Here is a 12,894-nt window from a genome sequence, read left to right on the forward strand (position 1 = left end):
TCCTAGCACCAGTCTACAGCTAAGGTTAAATTACAGGGGACCCAGCCCAGGGTGCACTGATTCTGACAAGGGAGGAAAGGGATTACCCCAAAGAAGAATGATCAGCACTGTAAACTTGAGAGCTGGAAGGGGACACATAAGACTGCATTCTAAAGGTGCTGTTTTGAACAAATTGGTCAAAACGGAAGGTTGGGTAAAGGAGAGCTTTTTGATTTGAGCGCAGTTTTCCGGGTTGCAAGATTTAAGTCTCTGGCAAGGACCTCAGAATACAGCATGAACCTGCTACTATGCAGGGTTCCCAGAATCCTAGAAATAGTGATGGTCCATGCCAGGTCAGGTGGAAATGCCAGAATTACCATGGCTGACATTGGAGAAGATGAAAAATCTCAGAGAACTGGGTGCTCTGGGGTGGATAGACTCTGTAAGATGGAAAACTCACTAAAAGCAAATGTTCCATGGGACGGCCTTGAGGATTTGCCAGGGCCATGAGGAGTGCGCTGGTGTGGGGAACCAGCATCCCTGAGAGCTTTGGGATGGATCTCCTCTGCAAATCAGGGCTGATCTGGGGAGAGGCTATGACAAAATTTGGCTCACCGATAGCAATGGGGCAAGACCCAAGACCCAAAACCCAAAGCCTGTGGAGGAACTTAATCACCCAAAGCCAGATGAGTGTAATCACTATAATAAATGGCAAAGTTGGAGGGTTGGTCAGTTGACCTGACTGCCCAAGAGTTACAGAGATGGTTTATATACTATAGCACTCTTAGGGGAAAACTAAATGTGCTGCCAACAAGGTTACCGCTCAATCTGTGCCAACAAAAGAAACCATGAATGAATGATCAGAGGAGATTTGGGAGCAATTGCTTCAATAAGTCGTCATGGTTATTTAAGGAGTTGCTGAAACTGAGCCAATTTTTTAACCTGAAACTTATCTATTAATAAGTGATTGGGTCTCCAGGAGGAAGGATTCTGTTATCTCACAGTAAATGTACGTGATGATGACTACCCCAGTCTTTCCCTAAAGGGGCTTATGGCCATTTACTCGGGTAACTGTGCACTAGAGAAGGATTTACAAGGATTATTGAACATAGGGCCAAAGCTGACATAGATATACAGGAACTCAAAGCATTATCATGGCCCCCATATAAGAGGTTGGGCATTTTTCGGGTGGGTAATAAATTGATTCATGGCCTAGGTTAGGTTCTCAGAGTCCAATGATCATTTCCCTGGTCCCCAAATGTACAATTGGAATCGACATCCTTGATGATTGGCCTGACCTCCACATTAGGTCCTCGGACTATAGGGGTAAGAGCCCAAGTGAAAGCCTCTGAAGTGGTCTCACCCCACCTCTTGTCTCCATGAAGATAGTAAATAAAAAACAATATTGTATCCTCATAGGGAGGGGTGATGGAAATTAGTGTCCCTCGTAAAGATCCAAGGGGTGTAATGATGGTGTTTTCCAACATATCTTTATTTAAGGCACCACTCTGGGCCCTGAAAAGTCCAGGTGAGTTCTGGAGAATGATAGTAGACTACCACAAACTTAATCAAGTAGTAGCCTGACTTGCAGCTTCCATGCAAAATGTGTTATATTTGTTAGAATTTGCTAGAACAGATTAACACAGCCATAGGTGCATAGTATGTGGCTATTTATTTGGCAAATATGTTCTTTTTCATCCTTTGCAGAAAAGAGGGTCAGAAAGATTGTACATTCACATGAAATGGTCCATAGTATAAATCTGCAGTGTCTCAGACCTATACTATTCTCTCACTCTTTGTCATATAGTCCAAGGAAATCTGGGCTGTTTGAACACCCTGCACATTGATTTACTATGTCAATGGCATCATGCTAATGGGGCTGGATGACAGGATGTCTCAAGCACTTTGGAATCTTAGGTTAAGCACATGTATTCCAGAGAGTGCCACCTAAACTCCAGAAGATTCTGGGGCTGGTCCTATCAGTACAATTTTTAGTGGCCAGGTATATGCTGTAATATCCCATCTAAGAACAGGACAAATTATTGCATCTCCAATTCCCACCATAAAGAAAGAAGCATAACGTCAACCCATGTGCTGCGTCGCATAGGGGCCACCACGTTGGAGTGGCATCCACAGCAGGAAAGGGCTCTAGAGGAGGTGTGGGCTTTGATACAAGCAGCTCTGCCATTTGGGCCACACAACCTGGCTGATATCGTGGAAATAGAGAATCAGTGGTGGGAAAAAGTGCCATGTAGGCTTTAAAACCCATGTCCTAATGGAGGAATTATAACACTAACCCTTAAATTTCTGGGGCTTAGTCATGCCATCTACAATGAGAGCTAGATGCCTTTTGGACAACAACCAGCATGCTGCTGAGCCTTGACTGTGAGGTGCCAAATGATGGCATGACAACAATTGCCTACCACAAGCTGAGTTCAGTCAGAACAACCAAGTCATGAGATCAGGTAATGGGCCTTTGTGTGATAGAGTTAGTACACTTGGAGTTGAATAGGGGCTGAGCCAGAGGCACATGTAAGCTTATGAGCGTGTGGCCATGTCACCTACCATTGTTGCACAGTGCCTGCCACCTGCCTTATATCTGTGGCTATAGGGAACATCCTCAGTGGCTAGCTGGAGGGGGAAAAAACCCAAGTATGGCTCACAGATAGATTAGGCTTGCAGTGTGGATGCAAGCCACAAGTCGATAGCAACAGTATTACAACCTCTCTCAGTGGGGACTCAGAAGGCCATGGTGAGAACTTTAGTTAGTATTCCTGATCATCCAATTTATATAGAACAGTAAGTGGCTTGAATTAGGATTCCTGGTCATCCAATTTATATAGAACAGTAAGTGGCTTGAATTAGGATTCAAGCAAGCATATGGGCAGTGGTGAATGACTTGGCTAACTGGTCAGTGGCCAGAAAAAAGAACAGTTGGAAGGCTGGAGACAAAGAGGTCCTAGGCAGATGTGTGGAAGCGTGAATATCTCCATATTATATGTTTTACGCTCACTAGAAAGTATGGGTCATGGAAGAGGAGCCAGACAACCTGAGGCAACAGAATAACTAGGGCAAGTGATGCCAGCCAGCCTCTGTCACTGGCCACCATAGCACCAGCTTACTTCCCTGCTCTATTTTTAGAGGACAAAAGGGAAAAAATGACCTTTCCTTCCTTTTTATATCAAAACATATTGTTCCCCCCAAAAGTCATATTGTTCCAGGTACAGTGTGGTGGATTGAACGGTGGCCCACCAAAACAGATGTGTCCATATCCTGACCCCTAGAAGCTACAAATGCAGCCTTATTTGGGAAAAGGGTCTCAGCACATGTAATTAAGGTAAGTATCTCAAGTTGTGATCATTCTGGATTATCTGGACAGGCTCCACATCCAAAGACAAATGTCCTTCTAAGAGACACAGAGGAGACACATGCTGGGAGAAAAGGCGAGGGCCATGTGAAGACAGAGGCAGATGGCATGATGCAGCCTCTAGAATATGGAAGTGATAGGACTAGATTCTCCCCTCAGACCTTGATTGTGGACTTCTGGTCTCCAAAGCCATAAGAATAAATATCTGTTGTTTTGAGCCACACATTTATTTGTTATAGCAGTCACAAGAAACTGATACATATGTACCTCAAAGCAGACTAATACCAAAATGAGCAATGAAATAACTAACTAAAGGTGGAATATGAGAGTCTTCCTCATTCTCAACTGCTGGCAGCCCACTGAAAGATTCGGGTGACAATGGACTCATGCGGGAACTCATCTGAGACTCAGTGAGATTTATTACTCACTTAGGAATTATCCATGTCATCATCCACAATGGAGGTTATATCACTCTCGACAGAGGGTGGTAAAAAAGGTGAAAGTTAGGGATGGAAGGATGCCAATATTCTTCTGTGGTTGAGCCAGGAGATGCTGTTCAGGATTTTAGGACAAGGAATGGAGATAAATAACTTTATTTAAATAGGAAAAATTACAAATTTTTCTGTAGTCATAAAATACTTAGAGGATTATGGTAAAGGAATACTTTATTTTTTGCAGAAGAGGGTCAATGGATTCTGTCAAGATTTTCTAAACAAGAAATAGTTGCACATTACAGTGGCAATTTCTAGTAGGACTAAAATGGAAATCATTAAAAATGGTCAATTCTGGGGGACGTGGAATGGGTCATATGGGAAATTGCTGTTTCCCCATATTCCCTCCTGTATAATTTAATTTTCTTTCATGTGCATCTATTATTTTAATTACATTTTTTAAAATAAAATATTCCAACAGCCAAGTGTATTTTCAAGGTAGAAGGTAGGGGAGAGTGAAGAAGTTCAGAGGAGACAGTACAGTCATGAGTCAGGCCCCCCAGCCCTCCCTCTCAGTCCTGGATATCAGGTGCCTGCCCCCAGAAAGGACAACTTGTAATGGGCTCAAGAATTCTTGGAAGATTTCCAGTGTCATAGAGCCCCTGGTTGTACTTATGCCTGAGAACTCACATCTCATAAAGCCCCCTTTGGCAGCACCAGGGTACATCTGTGTGAAGCCTAGGCTTGTATAACAAATCTGTGAAGAAAGGAACAGGAGAATTTACAGGTTGAAGAAAGCAGCACTTGAATCTGGGATGCTTTTATATAGGAATAGCTACACTGGTATAACTACTCCCGATTTCGTTAGAGAAGGTACCACTAGCATTAATATCTGTAGCAAGTGGCATAACATGTTGCCAGCATTCACAGGCTTGCAAGACACCAGAGGACCCTGGATGTTTTTGGCATTGGAAGGGCTTTTAAATTTGTTTAGAGTAATTTCCATCCAGTTCCATCCAATTTTCTCTTTTTCTCCACTCCCTTTAGAATTCCTTTCAAAGATGGATTGGGGGACATAACTTTAATTCACAGAGGGCTACGTAGCTGTGCCTACCAAATACTAAAATGAATGGGCCCTTCTACTAGAGGCTGGAGGAAGCTGGAGAAGGCTGGAGAAAGCTGCACCCAGAAATGCAAGGAGCTGTGCGTTTTGCAGCACTTCTTGTGGTGGAAATTCGATTTTTTATTTCCTTGGCCAAGTTGACTCAAGAATTCAGGCAGTAACAATTTAACATCTAGAGCAATAAGGAGGGCCTTTTCTGACACAGACTTGGGAACCAAATGGAGTGTGGATGACATCGGCAGTGATCCCTGAGATTTCCTTGGGGTTCTACCCAAGTCCCTCTTCTTTTTTTTTTTTTTAAAGATTTTTTATTTATTCATTCATGAGACACACACAGTGAGAGAGAGAGAGAGAGAGAGAGAGAGAGAGAGAGAGAGAGGCAGAGACACAGGCAGAGGGAGAAGCAGGCTCCATGCAGAGAGCCCGATGTAGGACTCGATCCCGGGAATCCAGGACCATGCCCTGGGCCAAAGGCAGGCACCAAACCGCTGAGTCATCCAGGGATCCCCCTGCCCAAGTCCCTCTTGATAAAATGTCAATTACTTTGCAAATGTAGAGTCAGGAACTTGGGAAATTCATTGTGAATGTTGATAAAGATATAGAATAGACTAATATAAAAAGGACTTAGAACTCTGGTTGTGGATTAGAAACCTGGGTCTGAATTTCAGCTCTTACTGATGGTTGATTTGTTCTTGTTTGAACTTCACTCTTTCTGAAAGAGAAAAAAGCAGCACAACCAGGTGGGAAAGCCATCAGATTTAGAATTTGACGGGCTTGGATTTCAGTTCTGTCCTTGCTGTGTTTTGGGTGAATTAACTCTCTCCAAATCTTGGTTTTCTCTTTTAAAAATAGCATGAGTTTAAATGAGATGAAGTATGTGAAAAATATCTGTAACATTCTAGTTTCTATTCCACCAAAATAGGGAAGAACAGAAGAAATATAAACAAACAAACAAATAAAAATTCTGCCTTCCAAAATGAGGTGGGAGGAGGGTGGGAGTGAAAAGTGGCAAATTTGGGGACACGAGATGAGGAGGCTCTGAATTGCTCCTTGGATGGGCAAAAACAAGCACTCATTAACTTTGAGGCATTATGTATTTGGGATATGTTTGCTACTTCAGCCGCAACTACTTTAATATGAATAATTGGAGCCTTGGGGCCGTTGAGACAGGCCAAGGAGAGTTTGTAGAATGAGAAGAGGAGAGGCATTTTCAGGGAAGCCTGTGGCATGTCCACATGGAAGAGGTCGGCAGAAAGAAGCGACTCAACGAGAGGTCTGAGGAGTGGGCTTTGGGGCCTCAGAATCCAAGGGAGGGAAGTGTTTCCAGAAGGAGGAAGAATTCAGTAACACTGAAGGTGGCTAGGAAGTCAAAGAGGAATTGAGTTTTCAATCAATTGGATTTAGCCAAAAAGATACTTTTAAAATTCCAGTGTAGTTAACATAAGGCACTATCTTACTTTCAGGTGTACAATATAGTGATTCAACACTTCCACACATTACTCAGTGCTCATTGTGATTAAGTGTCCTTCTAAAGCCCACCGCCTATTCCCGCCATCCCCCCACCTACCTCCCCTCTGGTGGCCATCTGTCTGTTCTCTAGAGTTAAGAATCTGCTTCTTGGTTTGTCTTCCTGCCCCACCCCACTCGCCATTCATTTTGTTTCTTAAATTCCACACTCGAATGAACTCATATGGTATTTGTCTTTTTCTGACTGACTTATTTTGCTTACATTGCACTTTCTAGATCCATCCATCCTGTTGCAAATGGCAAGTGAACAGGAGGTCCTTAATGATCTTGCCACCATAGTCGTAGTGGAGTGGTGCCTACAAGTGAAGTGACAGCAGTGGAGGAGCAAGGGGCTGGGAGGAGAAGCAGGTGATCTGGAGAAGGGGTGGGCAGCGCCCAGGAGGAATAGGGTTCTAGGAAGCTTGGCTTCTTCCTTCTTCCTCTCTCTCTTCCTTTTGATTATTCTTCCCTTTATCCCCTTCCATCTCCTTCCCTTCTTTTCCTTCTTTGAGTATAGAGACCTAAGCATGCTTATATAATGATGAAAAAAGAAATTGAAGATACAGGCAAACATTTTCCAAAACTCTGATCTGCTGCCCAGATGGCTTTCTCATCTAACCAATAAATGGCCACTCAGACGGCTCCAGCTGGATGTTCTCTGGGGGCTCGAAGTTCAACATGCCTAAGACAGATTTTCCCCCTTTCTCCTAGATTTCTGCCTTTTTAGACTCTTGACTGGCACCACCATCCATTCCTCCAGCTGCCAAGTCAGATATCTGTGGTCACCTAAGATTACCAGTACCTTCCCCATCCATCAGTCTCACTTGTCCCCACTGTCACTCTTAAGCGCAGCTGCCACTTCCTCTTCCTTGGACCACCTAAGTGGCCACCTTGCCTAAAAGCCTCATATCCTTAAAGGCATTTTCCTCCATTTAGCAACCTCATTGTTCCAAGAATTTCTTCATTCTGAATCCCAGCTTGTAGGAAGAGTTTTGTAGCCTTCCAAATGTGACATGTGGCTTCCTTGTCTTTGCCTTTGTACATGCATCCTTCTCAGTCTGAACTGCCCTTTGCCCCATGTATCAGGACCCAGCTGAAGGGGTTGTCGGACTCCCAGCCAGAACTGACCACCCTTTCTTTATGTTCCCAGTGTTCCAGCCTTTGATCTGAGAGCACATGCCTTTCACCCTTTCTACTGCAGAGAGTAAGCTCTTTGAAGAAAGGGATAGTGTTTTATTAATCTCTGTACCTCCAGCACCTGGCCCAATAAGGGGACTGACTGACTGAATGAATGAATGAATGAATGAAAATGAAGACAAGGCTAATTGTGATTTTGTGGAATTGGTTCCTGGTCACACATTTTGGATTCAGTTCTCTACCTAGCCTAAAGCCACCAAGTCACATTAGCACCATCCTGCCACACTTCTCTTACCTACAGGAGACTGTCACAGACCTCATCAAACTATTTGCTGCACTGTGTAAATTTCCCCAAACACACGGCTAGAACATATCAATCCTTTAAGATGATCTGTGATAGAAGGATTCTATGGTCAGCATAAGCTGCAAAGACAGTGCATACGACATTCCTCTCTTGGAAATATACAATGCACCCAGAGGGCTCTGAGAAGTTTTACAGTAAAAAAGTAAAATTTGGTTTCAAAGCCTGTCCAAACTTATTTGAATTATTTTTTTCTTCAAGTTACACCTTGAAATTTTAATATCTTTTAAAGTTTGTCCAAAATAATCTTACTGTTTACTAACACAGGGGGTTATGCTAGTACTATCACGTGATTCCTATTTGACTCCTGTGCACTGATTTTTATTTTTATTTTTATTTATTTTTTTTGTGCACTGATTTTTAGTGTCCTCTTCTGCAAACCAAATGGCATCTGACAGTTTTTACAATATTCATTCTCCAATAAGCAATGTATTTTGAGTTTATGACATGTTTTAGAAATTAATTATCATTTCCTCCATCAAGAAAAAAATCTATGCCCATCTGAAAGATTACATTTGTCTTATGAGGTTTGCATTTGTGTTGGACTAAACTTTTTGTTCTTCCTAATGGCTTGGGGGTTAAATGAAATAAGACCTATCAAGTTGCTATTTTGATTTATTTGAAATATAAGTGGGCTAAAGTCAGGTCTTGCTTCCTTTGGGACTTCACTCCAGCCTCTGTAAGGAAAGGCAAGAATTATTTTCTAACATGCTCTGGAGGGCAAGCTTTATTATTTTTTTGAAAGACTTGATTTATTTGAGAGGGAAAGAGCACAAGCAGGGGGAGCAGCAGGCAGAGGGAGAAGCAGGTTCCCCGCTGACCAGGGAGCCCCACAGGGGACTCGATCCCAGGACCCTGAGATCATGACCTGAGCCGATGGCAGGTGCTTAACTGACTGAGCCAACCATGGCACACCTGGATGGAAAGTTTTAAATTTAAATATTTCATGTTTTTGAATATGAGATTTCAGAAACTTAGAGTGTATCTGTACATGCCTCTTGGGCAAAAATCCATACTCCCTGTTTAAAAATTAAAAGGTATTTCATCATGTAAAAAAAATCCACCTGTCTAGTTGATTTCTACAGGTGAGCTGGTACCATGTTAAATGATCTTTCTTTTAATGTCACAACACTTCTGTCCACTATGTGAAGTTTAAGGGACTGCATTTGTGAGCAGGGAGCACTCATTCACGCAATATCTGGAACAGTCTCCCCTGCTCACATTCATGAGCATGGCTTTTCCTGAAAGGTTAATGCTAATCTCAAATCCTATCCCAGAGCTGGTATTTAAAAGCTCAATTTCACATTTCTTTTTCCAAGCCAAATTTCCTAAATATTTGGGTTAACAAATACCATGAAGGAGGGACTTGCCATCTGAAAAATCATACTTAGAATTATGATTCCTGTGGTGTTTGCGTCATTTCACATCTGAGCGAGACTTGTGCTAATCACTTCGGACAAGCATCTGCAGAAAGTTGTTTGATGTTCTCTCATGGAGATTTCACAGTCATGAAATAGCCAAGTGGGAAGATTTCTTTAAAAATCAGCTTGTCGATCGCTGTATCTGGTGCATAAAACGCGCTCCTTTCAACAAACGTCTGCCAACTAGGCAAACTGAGGATCTTTTAGATTGTGTCTATATAATACCTGCAAGGGCAATAAGGCATAAATCGCCCGGTGCCCTGCCAAGTTTCCTTTGTAACTTTTTTTTGGCGTTACCAACTCATGACAGTCAGATCAGAAGCACGTCAGAAAACGTCAGTGGAACAATAATTAGTAACTGCGTCAGGCATCTGGGCCCATTTTGATAATGTGAGCTCATGGCTCTCTTGCTCTTGGATGAACAGGGAAGAATGGTTTTTGGAAACCACAGAGGACCTACTTTATTTTTCTCACTTGTATCTAGGGGAAGGTATTATTAAACCAAACCATTGAGAAAAAAGTGTTTCAGAAAGTATGAATATACTAACCTACTAACTAAAGGAGTCATTAAGTTTCCCTGAAAGTGACACAGAGAGCCAATGGATTATTTGTAGAATATCTTGTGAAATGTCCATCATTACATTGAGAAATACAGACAAAGAAAGACACAATGCAGTTTTTGGTTGTCAGGAAGATGAAGAAGATGCTAATAACTTGTAGGGCACAATTAGAAACAGTCCTCTTGCTATGTGGTATGTATTGAGGGTAGATAGTATGACACGGCCATAAATACCCAGGAGTTAAGAGAAACAAGTGCAGGGAAGAGACATGGGGGAGGTGGGATCGAATGCAACCTAAAGACGGGAAAAGTTCTGAAGAGTAGTTAACAGTATACTCTTCCTTTTGTCTAATACTGTGCTAAGCAGTCAACTTACAGTATTTCATTTATTTCTCCCTACAATCCTGTGGGCTTATACTGTTATTTACCTTCTTTTCACTAAAGAAGAAACTGAGATTCAGTTTGGGTCAGTGATGTGTCTAAGATACTCAGCAAATAAGTGACAGAAGAAGGATTCCAGGGCCATTTCCAGAAGTGAACCGACTTGCTACAGCAGCTGGCTCTGTTGTCAAAAAGACATGGATATATGAATAGAGATAAAAATGTGTATATAAGGATATAAACAGACATGATACATATACACAATGCACCTGTACATATATATTGGACGTATGTGTGTGTGTGTGTGTGTGTGTGTGTGTATTGGATGTGACATAGGCAGAAGACAATGACAAGGGAGCATTTCAGATGTGAGAGAAGGACTAAACATAACTAGAAGGGTAGTTGGCATCGGTTTCAGGAGGGGTCAATGAGGATATCTCACTGAATAACTGGAAAGGAGGGCTTTACCCTGGAAGGGTTGCTAGGGTGTTAGCTTATGGGAGACTCAGCGGACAGGCCAGTATTAGCATGTGACAGGGAGTTCCAAGCTGAGTCTGGAGCTGAGATTCAGGTGTGTACTAGCTGGCCAACAAGGTAGTCACACCAATTTGTCCGTGTGCTGTGGACACATGGAAAGTTTATTTAGGGACATATGCCCAGGCATGCCCCCGATTTGACTGTAGCACACAAGACCCATGGCAAAGAGCTTGAACCCTGACTAGTTTTGGAGGTAAAACACATGCAGACCTGAGGGATAAATGGGAGGTGGAGAGCAGTGGAACCCCGGGGAGGGGTGCTGAAGGCCCAATTCCCCCCAGCTCCCACTCAAGGAATAGAGCCCCTAGTGAGTCTGAACCAGCACTGTCATCTGCTCTGCCCTGGTATTTGCAAGCCTCCCAGGGGGGAATACATCATCATTCTCCTTCTGTAGTTTCAAGCAAGATGACCTCTCAGTGCACGCCAGTCACTCTGCCTGGTCCCTGACCAGGGAAAACATGATCTGATCTTGTTCTGGAATGCTGAGAAGACTCTCAAGCAAGATTTTTGACCACACGCTCTTTTCTCTGTGTGCTCTTTCTGGAGAACTGAACCTGTGAGTGAGATGTACTTCCCCAGTGCACAGAACCCTCACCCCACCCTGCGGTAGTCGTAGAGATTCCTGGGAGGTACAAGAAAGGTGAAGTTCCCAAACTGCCAATCCAGCCTGTGGGGTGCACATAAAAGACAGCCCCCAGTGATTCTCAGAAAAGCCTGCAGAAATGGGGGTGGGGGTCAGGGTGGGGTCGGTTAAAGTTGCTGAGATTCACTCAGTAATCCTGGAGTGCAATCCTGCGTTGATGAGCAGGACTGATAGCCAGCTAGTCAAATACAACCTGTTCCAGTGTGTCTTCAGGTATGTTACAGGTTGTGCGCACAAAACCCTATATACCACGTGTACGTGAGCAAAGACAGCAAGATCACAAGCACCAATGACTGAAACAGTAAAAGAGTAGGAGAAACACAAATACTTTCCCTTTTTTTAATTTTTTGCTTTTGGGTTTATTTTATTTTATTTTATTTTATTTGTCATAGCCTTCTTATAAGACTTTGGCTTTGGCAAATCGTAATTGATCACCTATTGGTCAAACTTCTTTCTTTGTCGTCCCACAGTGAATGCTGATTTCAAAACAGAAGAAATCCATAATTTGTGGCTTCAGTTTCACTTATTCTCTGTGCTGAGCCCAAGGTCACACTCAAGACAGCACACACACCAAACAACCGCAGTTTACAAATGGGTGGGGCCCTGAAAGTACACTTGTAAATTGGTTCCTGGAACACTGGCGCATTTTCCCAAGAACACACGGTAAGAAGGAGTTCTCCACTTTCAGGCCAGCCAGCCTGTAAAGCTCTAGTTAACTCCTGGAGGTTTGAAGCTAATTCCAGGAGTCAACACACAACAGGGAGACAGAAGATGGAGCAGGGCCAGGGAAGTGGGGCTGGGTCTGGAGAGTGGGGACTGTTCTGTCCTTGAAAGGAAGAACTCAATGGCACAGTCATTTTGAGCACAAAAATTTCAGAACCGGTTGTCATAGCAAAATATCAATACCTTTCTTTTCAAATAGCTTTTTTTTTTTTTTTTTTTTTTTTTAATGGCTTAGGACTCACGAGAAGTTGCAAAAATAGCACGGAGAGTTTCTGTGTACCCTTCACCCAGTTTGTCCCATGATCATATTTTACATAACTATGGTGTATTGTCAAAACCAGGAAACTGATGTTGTCACAATACTGTTAACACAGGTAGGGAGCTTACTCCGATTTGCCCAGTTATCCTTCTTCCCCACCCAAACAAATATAATGCTTTGGAATTATTGGGTCATTTTATTTTTCCAGTGTTACAAATGCTAAAAATCTTTATTTTTGCAACAAATTCTCCTATTCCTCACTATAAAAAGTTTAACTGACAATGTTACTTGAATGAAGAATGAGTAGGCTTTATATTCGTACAAATCAATTTTGACATTGAAAGGTAAAGATTTTTAAAGTTCCTAGAATATGCCATATTTGTAGTCAGAGGAAGAATTTATGAAATGACAACTCCACAAGATAATCTGAGTCAGTCCTTGATAAAGGATTATGGGCCTGGGTCCGG

The 12,894-nt window shown here is 42.6% G+C and overlaps 1 long non-coding RNA gene across 1 annotated transcript; it reads left to right on the forward strand.

Annotated features, from left to right (window-relative positions):
- Positions 1-2,571: 2,571 nt before the first annotated feature.
- Positions 2,572-3,519, forward strand: LOC111090687. The gene is made up of 3 exons (XR_005353091.1): positions 2,572-2,731; positions 3,187-3,200; positions 3,359-3,519. It is a non-coding gene; the product is annotated as an uncharacterized LOC111090687 (long non-coding RNA).
- The last annotated feature ends 9,375 nt before the right edge of the window (positions 3,520-12,894 follow it).

The sequence above is a fragment of the Canis lupus genome, chromosome 1 (assembly GCF_011100685.1).
Source record: "Canis lupus familiaris isolate Mischka breed German Shepherd chromosome 1, alternate assembly UU_Cfam_GSD_1.0, whole genome shotgun sequence".
Classification (NCBI taxonomy): domain Eukaryota; kingdom Metazoa; phylum Chordata; class Mammalia; order Carnivora; family Canidae; genus Canis; species Canis lupus.